We start from the raw sequence: 18837 nt of genomic DNA on the forward strand, positions 1-18837 counted from the left end.
TTTACACAGAGTGGTGAGTGCGTGGAATGGGCTGCCGGCGACAGTGGTGGAGGCGTATACAATAGGGTCTTTCAAGAGACACATGGATAGGTACATGACACTTCAGAAAATAGAGGGCTATGGGTAACCCAAGGTAATTTCTAAAGTAAGTACATGTTCTACACAGCATTGTGGGCTGTAGGTTTTCTATGTTTCTACATCCCAATTGTCCATAAATCAGAACCCCTGCCCCCTGCACCAGTTCCTGAACCATGCATTCATCTACCAGATCATTCTGTTCTTGAACTTACTGGCACGTGGCACAGGCAGCAATGCAGAGATTACTACCCTGGAGGTCCCGTTTCTCAGCTTTCTACCTAGCTCCCTAAAAGCTCTCTTCAGGACCTCCTCACCTTGTCTACCTCTGTCATTGGTGCCAATATACACCAAGACTTCTGGCTGCTCACCTGCGCCCTTGAGAATGCCACAGACCCAATCAGAGACATCCCTGATCCTGGCACCAAAGAGGCAACATACCACCCAGTGTCTCTGTCATGCTCACAGAACCCCTCCTCTGTTCCCCTGACTAAGGAATCTCTTATCAACACTTCAGCCCTCTTCACCTTTCTGCTATTCTGAGCCACATCACCAGACTCGATGCCAAAGACCTGGTCACAGTGGCTGCCCCGTAGGTCTTCCCCCTCAATAGTATCTAAAGTTATATACTTATTACTGAGGGAAACGGCCACAGCTGTACTTTGCATTTGCTGTGCATTTCCCCTCCTTCTGACAGTCACTCAGTTACCTGTCCTCTGCAGATCAGGGGTGAGTACCTCCTTGTAGCTATCTATCACCTCTTCATTCTCCTGTATGTGTTGAAGGTCATCAAGTTGCAGCTCCAGTTCCTTAATATATTCTCTCAGGAGCTGCAACCTAGTGCACTTTTTGTAGATGTGTTTATCTGGGTGATCTCCCAGAATTCCCACATCCCACATACAGTACAAAACACTGTCCCTCTGAGCCATTCTCAATACACTTCTGTGCCCTAACAGGCGAGGAATGAAGAAATAAGAACAAAAAGAGAAAGTTGCCAAAAACTTTACCTCATCCAAGCCTGATCTTGCCTTAGCCTGATGAGCCAAAGGCACTCTGAAGACTAGCATACTCCAAGGAATGGCTGCTCCGCTTGCACTGGTGTTAGCCTTATTCGCCCTTCCTAATGAATCCCTCTCTGTTGATCAGTTGCTCCTCAAATCAGAAAAACTGCCATGAAACTCTGCCTTCAAAATCTTGATAGCACCCCTGATTTAAAAAGTAGCTCTTTTTCACACACCCCTGTTGTGTATTATCCATTTCCATAGATGCCTGACCTGCTGAGTTCCTCCAGCATTTTGTCTGTGTTGCTCTGGATTTCCAGGTTCTGCAGAACCTCTTGGGTATCCACTTTTTAGTAATACATTTCCATCACAGTGGAATCAGAAGGTCAAAAATTGACCATCCTTCCAAGGGAGAGAACTTGCTTGGCTTTCTTAGTGCAAACACTGGTGGATCTCACATTACATAACCTGGTAAGGACAACAGACTTGTCAATGAGGAGAAATAGTGAAATATGTTTTTACAACACAGTGCTAGTTTCAGGATCATTATTATTGAGACTGGCTGTTTTGCCGCTTTTTAAATGGAAACTTTAGATCAGTAACTGACTTTAAATTGCACAGCTGGAATGGTGGGGTTTGAACTCGGTTTGTCACTCCAGCCTTCTGGATTATTAATCAGACAATTTAAACACAGTCCGAATCTCATCCTTCCATACTTTCCTGTTATTAATGCATAGATGGAATCCTGCTAAGCCTCTGGATAGAGCAACTATCTTAGGCAGTGAAATTCAATGTTTCTTTCTCTGGAAAGGCCAGGCCAAGCCAAAGGTGGAGCCCATCCGTTTATCAATGTTCTCAATGAACTGAACAACTATGAACATTTATATAAATGTTTTCAAAAATTAAATTCCTTGAAAACATAATCATTGAGAAAACATGAAAAGATAGTTAAAATGATTAACTTTTAGAAAAGAGTAACAGTTCCTATTCTACGGGATGAGAATCCTCATTGATGGATTGGCATTGAATTGGAGAAGACTCAGATTCGGACTGTGGTCGGGTGCTTCCAGGATGCTGCATCGGCAAGTTTGTGGTGCTGGAGGCTCATGGCAGGGAGAGTTTCTCCCTTCTACTGTCTGCGTGAGATGTTTGGACCATCGGGAATTTGAGACTTTTTTTTACCATGCCCGTGGTCTGCTCTTTATCAAATTATGGTATTGCTTTGCACTGTTGTAACTATATGTTATAATTATGTGGTTCCTGTCGGTTTTAGTCTTGGTCTGTCCTGTGTTTCTGTGATATCATACTGGAGGAACATTGTATCATTTTTTAATGTATGCATTTCTAAATGACAATAAACGAGGACTGAATGTCCTCATAATCTAATCTAATCTACTCCCTCCAATCCAGGCAACTCTTAATAATTTCTCCTTTGGCTTAGTCCTTACTCTTAATAATTTCTCCTTTGGCTCCTCCCATTTCCTCCAAACTAAAGGTGTAGCTATGGGCACCCGTATGGGTCCTAGCTATGCCTGCCTTTTTGTTGGGTTTGTGGAACAATCTATGTTCCGTGCCTATTCTGGTATCTGTCCCCCACTTTTCCTTCGCTACATCGACGACTGCATTGGCGCTGCTTCCTGCACGCATGCAGAACTCGTTGACTTTATTAACTTTGCCTCCAACTTTCACCCTGCCCTCAAGTTTACCTGGTCCATTTCTGACACCTCCCTCCCCTTTCTAGATCTTTCTGTCTCTGTCTCTGGAGACAGCTTATCCACTGATGTCTACTATAAGCCTACTGACTCTCACAGCTATCTGGACTATTCGTCTTCTCACCCTGTCTCTTGCAAAAACGCCATCCCCTTCTCGCAATTCCTCCGTCTCTGCCGCATCTGCTCTCAGGATGAGGCTTTTCATTCTAGGACGAGGGAGATGTCTTCCTTTTTAAAGAAAGGGGCTTCCCTTCCTCCACTATCAACTCTGCTCTTAAACGTATCTCCCCCATTTCACGTACATCTGCTCTCACTCCATCCTCCCACCACCCCACTAGGAATAGGGTTCCCCTGGTCCTCACCTACCACCCCACCAACCTCCGGGTCCAACATATTATTCTCCGTAACTTCCGTCACCTCCAATGGGATCCCACCACTAAGCACATCTTTCCCTCCCCCCCCCCGTATTCCGCAGGGATCGCTCCCTACGCAACTCCCTTGTCCATTCGTCCCCCCCAACCCTCCCCACTGATCTCCCTCCTGGCACTTATCCGTGTAAGCAGAACAAGTGCTACACATGCCCTTACACTTCCTCCCTTACCACCATTCAGGGCCCCAAACAGTCCTTCCAGATGAGGCATCACTTCACCTGTGAGTCGACTGGGGTGATATACTGCGTCCGGTGCTCCCGATGTGGCCTTTTATATATTGGTGAGACCCGACGCAGACTGGGAGACCGCTTTGCTGAACATCTACGCTCTGTCCGCCAGAGAAAGCAGGATCTCCCAGTGGCCACACATTTTAATTCCACATCCCATTCCCATTCTGACATGTCTGTCCACGGCCTCCTCTACTGTGGAGATGAAGCCACACTCAGGTTGAAGGAACAACACCTTATATTCCGTCTGGGTAGCCTCCAACCTGATGGCATGAACATCGACTTCTCTAACTTCCACTAAGGCCCCACCTCCCCCTCGTACCCCATCTGTTACTCATTTTTATGCACACATTCTTTCTCTCTCTCCTTTTTCTCCCTCTGTCCCTCTGAATATACCTCTTGCCCATCCTCTGGGTCACCCCCCGCCTTGTCTTTCTTCCCGGACCTCCTGTCCCATGATCCTCTCGTATCCCCTTTTGCCTATCACCTGTCCAGCTCTCGGCTCTATCCCTCCCCCTCCTGTCTTCTCCTATCATTTTGGATCTCCCCCTCCCCCTCCAACTTTCAAATCCCTTACTCACTCTTCCTTCAGTTAGTCCTGACGAAGGGTCTCAGCCTGAAACGTCGACTGCACCTCTTCCTATAGATGCTGCTTGGCCTGCTGCATTCACCAGCAACTTTGATGTATGTTGCTTGAATTTCCAGCATCAGCAGAATTCCTGTTGTTCCTTGTAAATCTCCTATGCATTCTCTCTGTAGTATCCACATCTTTCCTGTAGTGAGGTGACCAGAACTGAACACAGTACTCCATGTGGGGTCTGACCAAGGTCATCTATATCTGTAACATTACCTCACGGCTCTTGAACTCAATCCCACGGCTGATGAATGCCAATACACTATACACCTTCTTTATAACACTGCAGCAGCTTTGAGTGTCCTATGTACATGGACCCCAAGATCTCTCAGATCCTCCACACTGCCAAGAGTCTTAACATTTATAGTATATTCTGTCTTCAAATTGGACCTACCGAAATGAACCACTTCACACTTATCTGGGTTGAACTCCATCTGCCACTTCTCAGCCCAGTTCTGTATCGTATCGATGTCCCGCTGTAACCTTTGACAACCCTCCAGACTATCCACAACACCCCCAACCTTTGTGTCATCAGTAAATTTACTAACCCACCCTTCTATTTCTTCATCCAGGTCATTTATAAAAATCACAAAGAGGAGGGGTCCTGGAACAGAACCCTGTGGAACACCACAGGTCACCAACCTCCTTACAGAATACGAACCATCTACACTACATCCACCCTTTGGCAAGCCAGTTCTGGATCCACAAAGCAAGGTCTCCTTAGATCCCATGCCTCCTTACTTTCTGAAGGAGCCTTGCACAGGGAACCTTATCAGATGTCTTACTGAAATCCATATACACTACATCCACTGCTCTGTCTTCAATGTGTTCTGTTACATCCTCAAATAATTCAATTAAGCTCGTAAGGCACAACCTGCCCTTGACAAAGCCATGCTGACTATCGCTAATCAGATTATGTCTCTCCAAATGCTCATAAATGCTGCCTCTCAGGATCTTGTCCAACAAATTGCCCACCACTGAAGTCAGACCCACTGGTCTATAATTTACTGGGTTATCTCTATTCCCTTTCTTGAGCAAGGGAACAACATTGGCAACACTCCAATCCTCCAGTACTTCACATCCCTATTGACGCAAAGATCATCGCAAGAGGCTCAGCAGCCTCCTCCCTCAGTTCCTACAGTAGCCTGGGGTATATTTCATCTGGTCCCAGTGTCCTATTAAACTTAATGCTTTTCAAAAGCTCTAGCGCATCCTCTTTCTTAATGTCTATATGCTCAAGCGCTTCAGTCTGCTGTAAGTCATCCCCACAATTGCCAAGGTCTTTTTCCTTTTTAGAGTATACATTAAGTTCTTCCAGAACCTCCTCCGACTCCATGCACACGTTTCCACTATCGCACCTGATTGGTCCTATTCTCACATGGCTCATCCTCTTGCTCTTCACATGCTTGTAGAATGCCTTGGGGTTTTCCTTAATCCTGCTCACCAAGGCCTTCTCATGGCCCCTTCTGGCTCTTCTAATTCCATTCTTAAACTCCTTCCTACCAACTTTGTAATTTTCTAGAGCTCTAACAGTACCTAGTTTTTTGAAACTTCTGTAAGATTTCTTTTCTTCTTAACTAGATTTTCTACATCCTTTGTACATCATGCTTCTTTAACCCTACCATCCTTTCCCTGCCTCAATGGAACATACCTATGCAGAACGCCATGCAAATGTACCCTGAACATTTATCACATTTCTGTCATACATTTCCCTCAGAACATCTGCTCCCAAGTTCCTGTCTAATAGCATCATATTTCCCCCTACCCCAATTAAATGTTTTCCCAAATTGTCTGATCCTAACCCTCTTCAGTGCTATGGTGAAGGAGATAGATTTGTGGTCACAACTCCAAAATGCTCTCCCACCGAGAGATCTGACACCTGACCAGGTTCATTTCCTAATACCAGATCAGATACAGCCTCTTCTCTAGTTGGCTTATCTAAATATTGCATCAGGAAACTTTCCTGAACACACCTAACAAATTCCACCCCATCTAAACCCCTTGTGCCAAGGAGATGACAATCAATATTAGGAAAGTTAAAATCTCCCATCACAACGACCCTATTATTATTGCACCGTTCCAGAATTTGCCTCCCTATATGCTCCTCGATGTCCCTGTTACTATTGGGGAGGGGGTCTATAAAAAACACCCATTAGATGTACTGCCCCTTTCCTGTTTCTGACTTCCACCCATACTGACTCAGTAGACCATCCCTCCATGACTTCCTCCTTTTCTGCACTGTCCCTGATTAGCAATGCCACACCCCACCTCTCTTGCCTCCCTCTCTGCTCTTTTTGAAACATCTAAAGCCCGGCACACTCAGCAGGCATTCCTGCTCCTGAGACATCCAAGTCTCTGTAATGGCCACAACATCACATATTGATCCAAGCTCTAAGTTCATCTACTTTGTTTACAAAACTCCTTGCATTAAAATAGACACATTTCAAACCATCAGGTTAAGTGCATCTTTGCTGTAACATCTGCCTATCCTTCCTCACAAACTCCCTACGAGCTGTCCCTACCTGTGCTCCAACCTCCCCACCCTCTGCCTCTTCACTTCGATTCCCACCCCCCTGCAAACCTCCCCTCCAGTATATTGGTCCCCCTTGGATTCAAGTGCAACCCATCCTTTTTGTACAGGCCACAACTGCCCCAGAAGATGTCCCAATGTTCCAAAAATCTGAATCCCTATCCCCTGCTCCAATCCTTCAGCCACGCATTTATCCTCCACCTCATTCTATTCCTATACTCACTGTCACATGGCACAAGCAGCAATCCTGAGATTACTACCTTTGAGGTCCTGCTTCTCAGCTTCCATCCTAACTCCCTGTATTCTGCTTTCAGGACCTCCACACTTTTTCTACCTCTGTCATTGGTATCAATATGTACCACGACCTCTGGCCGCTCACCCTCCCATTTCAGGATATTGTGGACACTCTCAGAAACATCATGAGCCCTGGCACCTGGGAGGCAAACTACAATCCTTGTTTCTTTTTCGCTTCCACAGAATCGCCTATCTGTCCTCCTAACTATAGAGTCCCCTATGACTGCTGCCCTCCTCTTCCATTTCCTACCCTTCTGAGCCGCAGTCTCAGTGTCACTGTTGCTTCCCCCAACAGCACTCAAAATGGAGTACTTATTGTTAAGAGGGACAGCTACAGGGGTGCTCTCCACTACCTGATGCCCTCCCTTCCCTCTCCTGATGGTCACCCACACCTGTCTCCTGTGGCACTGGGGTGACTACCTGTCTTTAGCTCCTGTCTATCACCTCCTCACTCTTCCTAATATGCCGAAGGTCATCGAGCTGCAGTTCCATTTCCCTAACTCGGTCTGTAAGGAGCTGCAGCTCGATGCACCTGGCGCAGATGTGGCCGTCCGAGAGGCTGGAAGTCTCCCGGACATCCCACATCTGACACCCAGAACAGAAAACTGGCCCTGCAGTCATACCCACTATCCTAATGCACCAAGCCCCACAAAATGCACCTTTTTCAAACTCTTCTCCCCAACCTGTGTGAGGCTCTCTCTCTCTCTTTGAAGGCTTACCTCTATATCTTCTGCGTGATCCTACTTTGAAGTCTAAATCAATAACGTTCTTCATAAAGAGAAAGGGACATAATGATCAGCTTGATAAGAGCCTTAAGTCACAAAACAACCATCATCCATTACCCTTTGCTTTGCATTATACCACTGAACTAATTTCACATCAAATTCAATACAATGGCAACAGTATAAGTGTATACTGTGTATAAGATGATGAGAGGCATTGATTGTGTGAATAGTCAGAGGCTTTTTCCCAGGACTGAAATGGTTGCCACAAGAGGACACAGGTTTAAGGTGCTGGGGAGTAGGTACAGAGGAGATGTCAGGGGTAAGTTTTTTACGCAGAGAGTGGTGAGTGTGTGGAATGGGCTGTCAGCAACGGTGGTGGAGGCAGATACAATAGGGTCTTTTAAGAGACTTTTGGATAGGTACATAGAACTTAGAAAAATAGAGGGCTATAGGTAAGCCTCGTAATTTCTAAGGTAGGGACATGGTCGGCACAACTTTGTGGGCTGAAGGGCCTGTATTGTGCTATAGGTTTTCTATAATTCAAGTTTAACTGTCATTTAACCATACTTGAATACAGCCAAATGAAACAGTGTTACTCTGGAGTCAAGATGCAAAACACAATACCAACAGTCACACACAGCACAAAGAAGAGCGCAAGCAAAAATGGTATCATAATCATGTAAGAAAAGAGTCCAAAACTCATGCCATCAAACACTGGGGGGAGTTGGGGGTGGCAGCACCCAATCCATCCTGGACACTGCGCTGCACTGGCCCTGATGCTCCTCCCATGACACCACGGCTTGAGGCCCAGTCCACGCATAGACAAGGTGACAAGCTCATATAGAATATCAGCAAAACACAACTGCACAAAATATATACGTAAATAGTTCAGACCCATCAGTCCATTGAAATCTCCAGTGTCCACAGTGGAAATTGTCTTCTCCCAAGTGAACACTGGGGAGTGGCTGGGGGTGGGGGGGGAAGAACCATCTCCAGCCCGGATGCTGCAGGCACCACGCCACAACTGATAGAGCGCACCAGCTTGGACATCTCTGACCCGGCGGATATAAAACTGACGAACCTGCAACTTGAGGCCCGGAGTCCATTGAGTACTGCCAAAGTCTGCAGTCAACCACAACAGAGCTTGTCTTCTGTCAAGCAAAGCACTGACTCCGTCCTGGATGCCACGCCACACTGCCCCAGGGGAGCACTTCGACGACTCTGCAGACAGGCGTCTCCGTGCCTTGAGCCCTGGTCCCCACTTCGACCGAGGCCACGCGGCTCCCTCTAACTTGGATCTACTGGACATTTTGAACAGTCTGCTTTGTGGGGCCTTATCAAAAGCCTTACATCAGTGAAGATGGACAGATAGTAGCAAAGATACTGCCCTGAATCAATGTCCATGTTATTTCTTCATAACATTCCATCGGCTCAGGACTTTTCCTTTAACAAAGTTATGCGATCTGATCCTGATCCTTTTGTGGGTGCACATTATCCTGACTAGTTGCATCAAAGACTGGTGTGGAAACACCAATACCCAAGAACAGAAAAGCCTACGAAAAGTGGTGGACGCAACCCAGTTCATCACAGGCAAAGCCCTCTCCACCACCAAGCACATTTACAAGGAGCGCTACAATAGGAAAGCAGCATTTATCATCAAGGACCCCCATCATTCAGGCCATGGTCTCGTATCACCGTTACCATCAGAAGGAGGTCCCACACTACCAGGTTCAGGAACAGTTATCACCCCTCAACCGTCAGGCTCCTGAACTGGTGTGTATGACTGCAGCCACCTCAAATCTGAACAGGTTTCACAATCTATGGACTCACTTCCAAGAACTCTACAACGCATGTTCTCAGTGTTATTTATTTTTTATTCGAACAGTCTGCCTTCTTTTGCACATTGGTCGTTTGTTTAGTTTTTCATTGTTACTATTCATTTTTTTTTGTTCCTTTACAAATGGCTGCAATAAAGGTAATGGAGAGAAGGCAGGGGAATGGGGTTGAGGAGGATAATAAATCAGCCGTGATGAAGTGGTGGAGCAGACTTAGAAACATAGAAATTACGATGTATATTCATGATTTGGAATATGGATTAAATGGTTTTGTGGCTAAGTTTGCGGATGACACCAAGATAGGTGGAGGAACAGGAAATGTTGAAGAAATGAAAAGGTTGCGGAGAGACTTAGTCAGTTTAGGAGAGTGGGCAAAGAAATGGCAGATGAGATACAACATTGACAAATGTAAGGTTGTACATTTTGGAAGGAGAAATAATCAGGCAGATTATTATTTAGATGGGGAGAAAATTCAAAAATCGGAAGTGCAAAGGGACACGGGGGTCCTCGTGCAGGATACCCTAAAGGTTAACCATCAAGTTGGATCGGCGGTAAGGAAAGCGAATGCTATGTTGGCATTCATTTCAAGAGGAATAGTGTATAAGAGTAAGGAGGTGTTGATGAGGCTCTATGGGGCATTAGTAAGACCTCATTTGGAATACTGTGTGCAGTTTTGGGCCCCCTATCTTAGAAAGGATGTACTGATGTTGGAGAGAGTTCAGAGAAGATTTACGAGGATGATTCCTGGAATGCAGGGGCTAACATATGAGGAGCGTTTGTCGGGTCTTGGACTGTATTCATTAGAGTATAGAAGAATGAGAGGGGATCTCATAGAAACATTTCAAATATTGAAAGGGTTGGACAGAGTAGATGTGGAAAGGTTGTTTCCCTTGGTGGGTGAGTCCAGGACAAGAGGCCATAGTCTTAGAATTAGAGGGTATCCAGTTAAAACAGAGATGAGGAGAAATTTTTTTAGCCAGAGGGTCGTGGATTTGTGGAATTCGTTGCCACATACAGCTGTGGAGGCCCGATCATTGAGGGTGTTTAAGGAGGATATTGACAGGTATCTAATTAGTCAGGGTATCAAGGGATATGGGGGAAAAGCCGGAAATTGGAACTAGATGGGTGAATAGTTTAGCTCATGGGGGAGCTGCAGAGCAGACTCAAGGGGCCGAATGGCCTACTTCTGCTCCTTTGTCTTGTGATCTTGTGATATACTTTGATAATAAATTTACATTGAACTTTGATTAATCTGTGGCTTTCTCAAGGATTTACACTCTCCTTGGAAATGATTCCAAAAATTTGCTCACCTCCAATGTCAGGTTAACTGGCCAACAATTGCTCAGCTTATACCCCTTTTTCTTTTTAAACAAAGGTACAATGCCAGAAGTAGGCCTTGTCCGTTCCAGTTTCATGACTTGTTAAACATTAAGCATTGCCAAGGAATCTCTCTGGCACTGAAGATTAACTTCTGCAAATGTTAATATTTGTTGGAGATGTGGAAAAATTGAAATAATGTTTAATAATGTTTCCATCTTTTATACCTTTTATAAGTCCCAGCTTTCTTTCATTTTATTTTCCATTTTATGCACCAGTTGGCAATTAACTTAACTTAAATGTTCATTTTCAGACTGGTTAAATGCAAAAGTCAACAGTGGATTGCATTGTTGGCAAGAAAAGGAAAAAAAACAGGCCCACATTTTAGTTCAGAAAAGACTAGCTGATATAAATATCTGCTCAGGTCAGAAATCTACAAAGAAAGAACTCTGCTAACTATGGTATTAATTTATCTCTTTCAGGAAACACTGCATTATTGAAACTGTTTATTTAGTTGAACAGACTTCAAGAACTGTTACTATTATTCCCGATAGTCACAGAGAAACTTACTGTGTTATGATCGTGGCTTTTATTATTTGTTTTCTGAAATGACGTCCTATCTGACGCATGGAGAATAAATAGGTCGATTGTTGGATCCCGCTGCGCTATCCCAGAAAATGTGATGCCATTCTCATAGAAAAATAATATCTCTGTTTGTCATGGAGGAACGGTGCATTAAGAAGCAATGGTTCTTCAGTGCATGTGACACGCAGTTGTGTTGCTTCCTACCTGCAGCCCAGTGCCATAATGGCATTATCTGTGGTGACTCTGAGCTGTATTAAATCTGGAATTATCCAGCTTGCAGTAAGGAATGTCAATAACAGTCTTGTATTCATGAGGTTAGTGATGCCAAGTCCTTTTGCTGAGTTCCTTGTACACAGCCAAGAGCTGCAGGACAAAGCTCCTAGGCTTTGCTTCCTCACGAACTGCACTGCCATTTCTCCATGGAAACTTTCTAATGAACCTGATGACAAAGGTTACCACTTCATTAATGAACATCTGACTTGTTAATAAGCAATGCATCAGGCAGGTACTTGCTGATGTTCCTGACAATAATTACAATGTGTATGTGCCATTTTTTGCTTGCATACAGCAAGTGAGAGGCTGACTAGGACAAATGTTTTCCCCCCCTGAACACTTGCTTCATGATGAAATTTATTCCGATCCAGAGATAAACCAGAGTCTTCTTCACGCAGACCTTTGGCACCCTCAATCAATAACCCCGTGACTTTAACACCATTCAGTGATAGTCATTCAATATAAACGGTATAATTGTCTCGCAAAGGACTACAGAAACATCCTATTTAGAAAAGAACTTCAAGGAAGAGTACAAGCCTTCAGCCAAAGCTCTTTAGCAACAGCTCACTGGAGCATTTCAGCTGGACAATACCTGCAGGAAACTTATGTTTGAACACATGGGATGAAGTGCATCTGCTAAAAGAACACTAATACCCTGTTATTAATGTTACCCTGTAGGAAACTGATGCTCACACATCTAAACACCGCCTCTTCCCTAGAATTACCAGCGATTACAGGGGCAGCCATTTTAATGGAATCACCAAGCTCCATTAAGAACAAGTGAATATGTGCGTATATTTACTAATGCTAATATTCTTAATAAATTTATGTCGACTAATGGAATTAATAACCTACAGGAGCTCTGACCCTACATTGTAAGGTGTAAATAATATTAAGTTGATAGCGTCCTTGGGCAGGTGTAGTTTGCTCCACATGTTTATACCATGAGAAACATATAGGAGAATCTCTCTGAGCACAAGCAAGATTCGAGGGGCAACATGTGGCAAGAAGGGTTTTTGTATTCTGGCTCAATGTAATGAGGTTATATGAAATTGTTGTTGACAGGACAGATAAAAGCGTTACATCTTAATGTCCAGAAAACACTCAATAAAATGCTAAATATTTATTTTACATAAAAGTAAGGATCATATGATTGGATAATTATGTAATTAGTATAGAACATAGAATATTGCAGCACAATACTGGCCCTTCAGCCCATGATGCTATGCTGATCTTTAACCTACCCTAAGATCAATCTAACCCTTCTCTCCTATATAAAAAACAATTTTCTATCATTATTCTGGATATCTAGGCATTTCTTAAATGCCCCTAATGTACCTGCCTTAACCACCATCCCTGGCAGGGCGTTCCATGCAACTACCACTCTCTGTGCAAAGAACCTATGTCTGACGCACCCTCCCCAAACTTTCCTCCAATCACCTTATAATTATGCCCCCCCCCCCGCCCCCTGTTTTAGCCATTTCCACCCTAGGAAAAAGTCTCTGGCTGTCCACTCAATCTATGCCTCTTACTATCTTGTACACAACTATCAATTCACCTCTCATCCTCCTTTACTGCAAAGAGAAAAGCCCTAGCTCACTCATCTTACCCTCATAAGACATGCCCTCTAGACTAGACAGCTGGTAAATTTCTTCTGCACCTTTTCCAAAGCTTCCACAGCCTTCCTATAATGGAGTGACCAGACTGAATACAATATCCCAAGAGTGGTCTAACCAGGTTTTTATAGAGCTGCAACAACGTTACCACACAACTCTTGAATAAGCTGAGAACTTGACAGTGGACAGAAAGCACAGAGTAAACAGAGAGGGTATATTCACAGTTGTAAATTGTGTGGAGCCACAAAGAACCGTGCTAAGTTATTTGCAAGTCATATCATTGACTAAGTACTATCAGATCATTGTACTGTGCTGACTGGCTGTGTCAACATCTGGTATAGGGTGGGGCTACCGCACAAGATTGAAATAAGTTGCAGAAACTTGTAAAATTACTCATCTCTGTCATGTGTACCAGCCTCCGTAGGGAGCGGTGCCTTAGGAAGGCAGCATCCGTCATTAAGGATCCCCATCTCCCAGGACATGACCTCTTCACACTGTTACTTCGGGAAGGAGGTACAGAAGTCTGAAGGCACACAGTCAGCAATTCAGGAATAGTTTCTTCCCCTCTGCCATCCGATTTCTAAATGGACATTGAACCCCTGAGCACTACCTCACTACTTTTTTATTTCTGCTATTTTGCACTACTCATGTTAGGTTAACTATTTAATAGGTGTGTGTGTATATATATATATATAAAAGTGAAAGGGAGTGCACTTAATATAGCAAAAAAATTAGTGGGAAGTTAAAAGATTGGGATGCTTTTAAAAGCAAGAAAAGACAACTAAGGAGGGAGGGAGGCAGAAGAAAGGAAATGATAGGCCAGTTAGCCTGACCTCAGTGGTTGGAAAGATGTTGGAGTCTAAGTAAAGTTGTGAACTGTTTTCTAAATGGGGAGAAAATTCAAGTATCAGGTGCCAAGTCCATCTGCAGGATTCCCTAAAGATTTACTTGCAGGTTGAGTTGGTGGAGACATTCATTTCAAGCAGACCAGAATGCAAAAACAAGTATGTAATGCTGAGGCTTTATAAGGCTCTGGTCTTGGGGAATGAGCAGTCTTGGGCCCGGAGGAGGTTCATGAGAATGATCTCAGGAACGGAGGTGAATATATGAGGAGCATTTGATGGAGAAGACTATGAAGTTAAAAGTTGCTTATTGTGGACACATTACGCGGAGAGATAACATCTTGTCGGACTTGCTATATGGAAAGGTGGAGGGAAAAAAAGGGAGAGGAAGGCAAAGAACAACATGGCTGGATTACATCAAGGATTGGACCAACCTGGCCAAGACTAGGGATTTTGTGGACAAGTGTCGGGACAGAGTGGCGTGGAGGGAAATCGTCCGCCAACTGGAAATTCCAGATGCGACCAAACGACGACGACGATTTGATGGCTATGGGCCGAACTCACTGGAGTTTAGAAGCGTAAGGGATCTCATTGAAATCTACGGAATATTGAAAGGTCTGGACAGGGTGGATGTGGAGAGGATATTTCAAGTGTGGAGGAGTCCAAGACCAGAGGGCACAGCCTCAGAATTGAGGGATGTCCACTTAGAACAAAGATATGGAAAAATTCTTTGGCCAGAGGGAGATGGATCTGTGGAATTCTTTTCCCACAACAGCTGTGGAGGCCAAGTCACTGGGTATATGTGAGGTGGAGGTTGATAGGTTATTGATTAATCAGGATGTCAAAGGTAATGGAGAGAAGGCAGGGGAATGGGGTTGAGGAGGATAATAAATCAGCCCTGATGAAGTGGTGGAGCAGACTTAGAAACATAGAAACATAGAAAACCTACAGCATAATTCAGGCCCATCGACCCATAGTGCTGTGCCGAACATGTACTTACTTTAGAAATTACCTAGGGTTAGCCATAGCCCTCTATTTTTCTAAGCTCCATTTACCTATCCAGGAGTCTCTTAAAAGACCCTATCGTATCTGCCTCCACCACCATTGCCAGCAGTCCATTCCACGCACTCACCACTCTCTGTGTAAAAAACTTACCTCTGACATATCCTCTGTACCTAGTACCTTAAAACTGTGCCCTCTTGTGTTTGCCATTTCTGCCCTGGGAAAAAGCCTCTGACTATCCATACGATCAATGCCTCTCATCATCTTAGACACCTCTATCAGGTCACCTCTCATCCTCTGTTGCCCCAAGGAAAAAAGGCCGAGTTCACTCAACCTATTCTCATAAGGCATGCTCCCCAATCCAGGCAGCATCCTTGTAAATCTCCTCTGCACCCTTTCTATGGTTTCCACATCCTTCCTGTATTGAGGTGACCAGAACTGAGCACAGTACTCCAAGTGGGGTCTGACCAGAGTCCTATAAAACTGTAACATTACCTCTCAGTTCCTAAACTCAGTACCATGGTTGATGAAGGCCAATGCACTGTATGCCTTCTTAACCACAGAGTCAACCTGTGCAGCAGACTGGCTGGGCAAAGGGCTTAATTCTTTTCCTAGGTCTTCTGGTCTTGTGTACTTAGTGGAGGACACCAGTCTAATGTATACTACTTTGCTGATGACGCAAAGACAAACAGAAGTGAAAGCAGTGAGGGAGGTGCAAGTGGATGGTGAGCCATGTTGAGATTAGCAAAAGGATGTGAAATGGAGGATATAAATTGAATTTGATCACTTTAGCAGGAAAATGCTATTTTTAAAATGCTGGCAGACAAGCAGCCATTGATACACTCACAGATTCAGGCGTTCTTTTGCAAAGGTCGCAAAAAGTAAACACACAATTATAGTGTCAAAAGTAAAAGATCTGATTATTTTATTGTGTAGAATTTGGAAAACATGAGTAAGAAAGTCCTGTTGCTGGTAATGTTGGGTTTGATGAGACTACATTTGGAGAACTATATACAGTACTGTCTTTCTCGAAGTAGGATACAGTTGGCCTGTAGTGTTAGCAACCAGTAAGAGGGTTGTTTAAGGGGAGAGATTGAGCAGTGTGGGTTGATGGTCTCTGGAGTTTAGAAAAATCTAAATGAAATGTATTAAGGCTTCAGAAGCCTAGACATAATTAAGAGATTATTTTCCCTGGCCAGATTCTGAAACCAGAGGCAGGCCTGATTTCAGAGTTATGATTGGTTAAGGCTGAGAGGAAGAGAAATTTCCTCAATGAGAGAACTATTGATGATTGTTCAATAGGTATACTCGAGGCTGAGATTAATAGAACATAAAGAGAAATGACTTTGTGGGGAAGCTGGAGCTGATACAAGTAATCAGCCATGATTTTATTCGATAGTGGAACAGATTTGAGGAGCACAATAGATTACTCTTGCTGTTCCTTTTGTTCTTAGGACTTGATCTTTAACTGATTACAAGGCAGGACAGAAATTAGGTATTACTGAACATAAAGAAGACATTCAGGGCTCTAAAGGGAATGAAAGGGCCTCAATAAATTGTCCTGACAAAGGGTCTCGGCCCGAATCGTCGACTGTACCTCTTCGTATAGATGCTGCCTGGCCTGCTGCGTTCCACCAGCGTTTTGTGTGTGTTGGTCGAATAAATTTTAATTTCTGCTTTGAGGCATGCTGTTCCTTACAGTGTAAATAAATTTGCAGATTAATGGAAACACTCAAAAATTATACATTAAAATTGCTTGGATCTTCCTGCGAGCAAGGTAGCGACCCAAAAGGCTTAGTAGGGTAAAGCAGCAGTACATTTTCACAGTGAAGGTCAAAGGACATAGCTCAAAACAGTTAATAACCTGAAGCTTATTGGAACGGATCCCTTTGATAGGAGTCAGTTCAAAATTCTTGGATGCGGAGCGGAGTCCACCGGAGCAGCAGGGAAAGATCCGAGCTGGGTGATAAGTAAAACTCAGCATCGCCCCCCAGGTCACTTCTTACCCAGAATTGAACCTGAGGAAATCTGGAACTCTGTGATGCAGGATTGGTCTGGGAGATCTCCTTATATGTCTTTGGAATCAACATCTCCTGTGCATGGCAAGAAGCAGAGTTTGGAACACCGTTCAGACACAGAGAGTACTCTGGAACAACAGGACCGATGTACAGTGAGCACAAAGGAAAATCATATCACTGGCAGCAAAGATAGAAATATTCCTCCACATTATTAAGACGGTAAAAACAATTATAATCCAATTAGATTTAGCATTCAGTGATGTCAATACTCAGTGAATTTTACCCAAGGAACAGACCTGTAGATTTCCCCCTGCGACAAGCTATCATAAAATCTTGGGTATATCTGCTGTTTAAGTTATGATTTATCTATGGTTGAATGCAGTTTATTGCATGTTTGTTAAGGCTGTTTGTGAACTAACTGCAAGCCGTTTTTGCAAGCACTGACAGATTGCTGAAGCCAGCATGTACATCCACATTATTCCTGGCACAATTGTGGGGTGTGGTCTCCTTGCAATGAAAACAGTTAGTCATACTGTATGAACCTTTGCTGTAAGCCCGGCAACCACCTCAAAGCATTCTCCTAAGATGATCATTGCCAGAAATCTTGGCACATCGAAAAAGCCAATAAAATAGGCTGATTGCAAGGGAAAATAAGACCCATAGGATCATAGTCACGAATGCCTCAGCAAGTCATGCTTGGCTCACTTAAGCATTACCGCTGTTCTGCTGATTTCAAGCCAGTTCTGCTACTAAATAGCTCCCTTAAAAATTCCATTTTTCTATCATAAACAACAGAGAACTGCAAAAAGAAAATTCATTTCAAAATGTTACATATTCTATTTTTTTTCAATATATTTTAAAAGCCTGATTATACACATTTGTAGTTGTAACTAAACATTGGTTATACATTTTTAAGGCAGTATCTTTCTTACAATACACAAGGCCTTTTGGCCCATCAGATTGGTGCTAGTTCCCTGCAGAACAATCCCATCGGTACCTATTTTTATTAGCTCTGTAAATTCATTCACTTCCCTTTGCAGATTATCTTTGCCACATATACACTGTGGGGCAATTTACAGTGGTCAATCAATCATCTTCGGGACATAGGAGGGAAGCAAACGACAGAAACCCATGTAATCACAGAACAAACATTCAGATTCCAAACAGCTGGCTGAGATCAAGAACCAAACTTGGGTCCGTGAAGATATGAAGTAGCAGACTAACTGCTGTATTACAATGTCACTCTTCTTATTCAAAGATAGCTATCCATATACTTCTTTCTTAGGACACAATTGTGTACGTGCAGGGCATCACTTTAAAAATTTGCCTTAAGTGCATGCCCTCTGGAATGTATTAGACATTTCAACTTTGCAAAAAGATACTGCCTGCCTACTCTATTTATGGCTGTCAATATCTTATAAACCTTCTATCAAATATCTCAGCCTCCACTGCTCCAGAGAAAGCAACCCAGCTTTGTCTAACCTCTCATTATAGCACATGCCCTCAAACCTAGCAGCATCCTAGCACCTCTTCTACATCCTCTCCAAAGCCTCAGCATTCTTCCCATAATGGGAGTGACTAGAAGTGCCTGTAATACTCCAGATGCAGCCCAATTAGAATTTTATAAAGCTGCAATGCAAGTTCCTGACTTTTGAGCTCAATGCTTGGCCTAAAAAAGGCAAGCATGCCATTTGCCCTGTTAACCACCCTATCAACACAT

The sequence above is a fragment of the Mobula hypostoma genome, chromosome 2, assembly GCF_963921235.1.
Source record: "Mobula hypostoma chromosome 2, sMobHyp1.1, whole genome shotgun sequence".
Classification (NCBI taxonomy): domain Eukaryota; kingdom Metazoa; phylum Chordata; class Chondrichthyes; order Myliobatiformes; family Myliobatidae; genus Mobula; species Mobula hypostoma.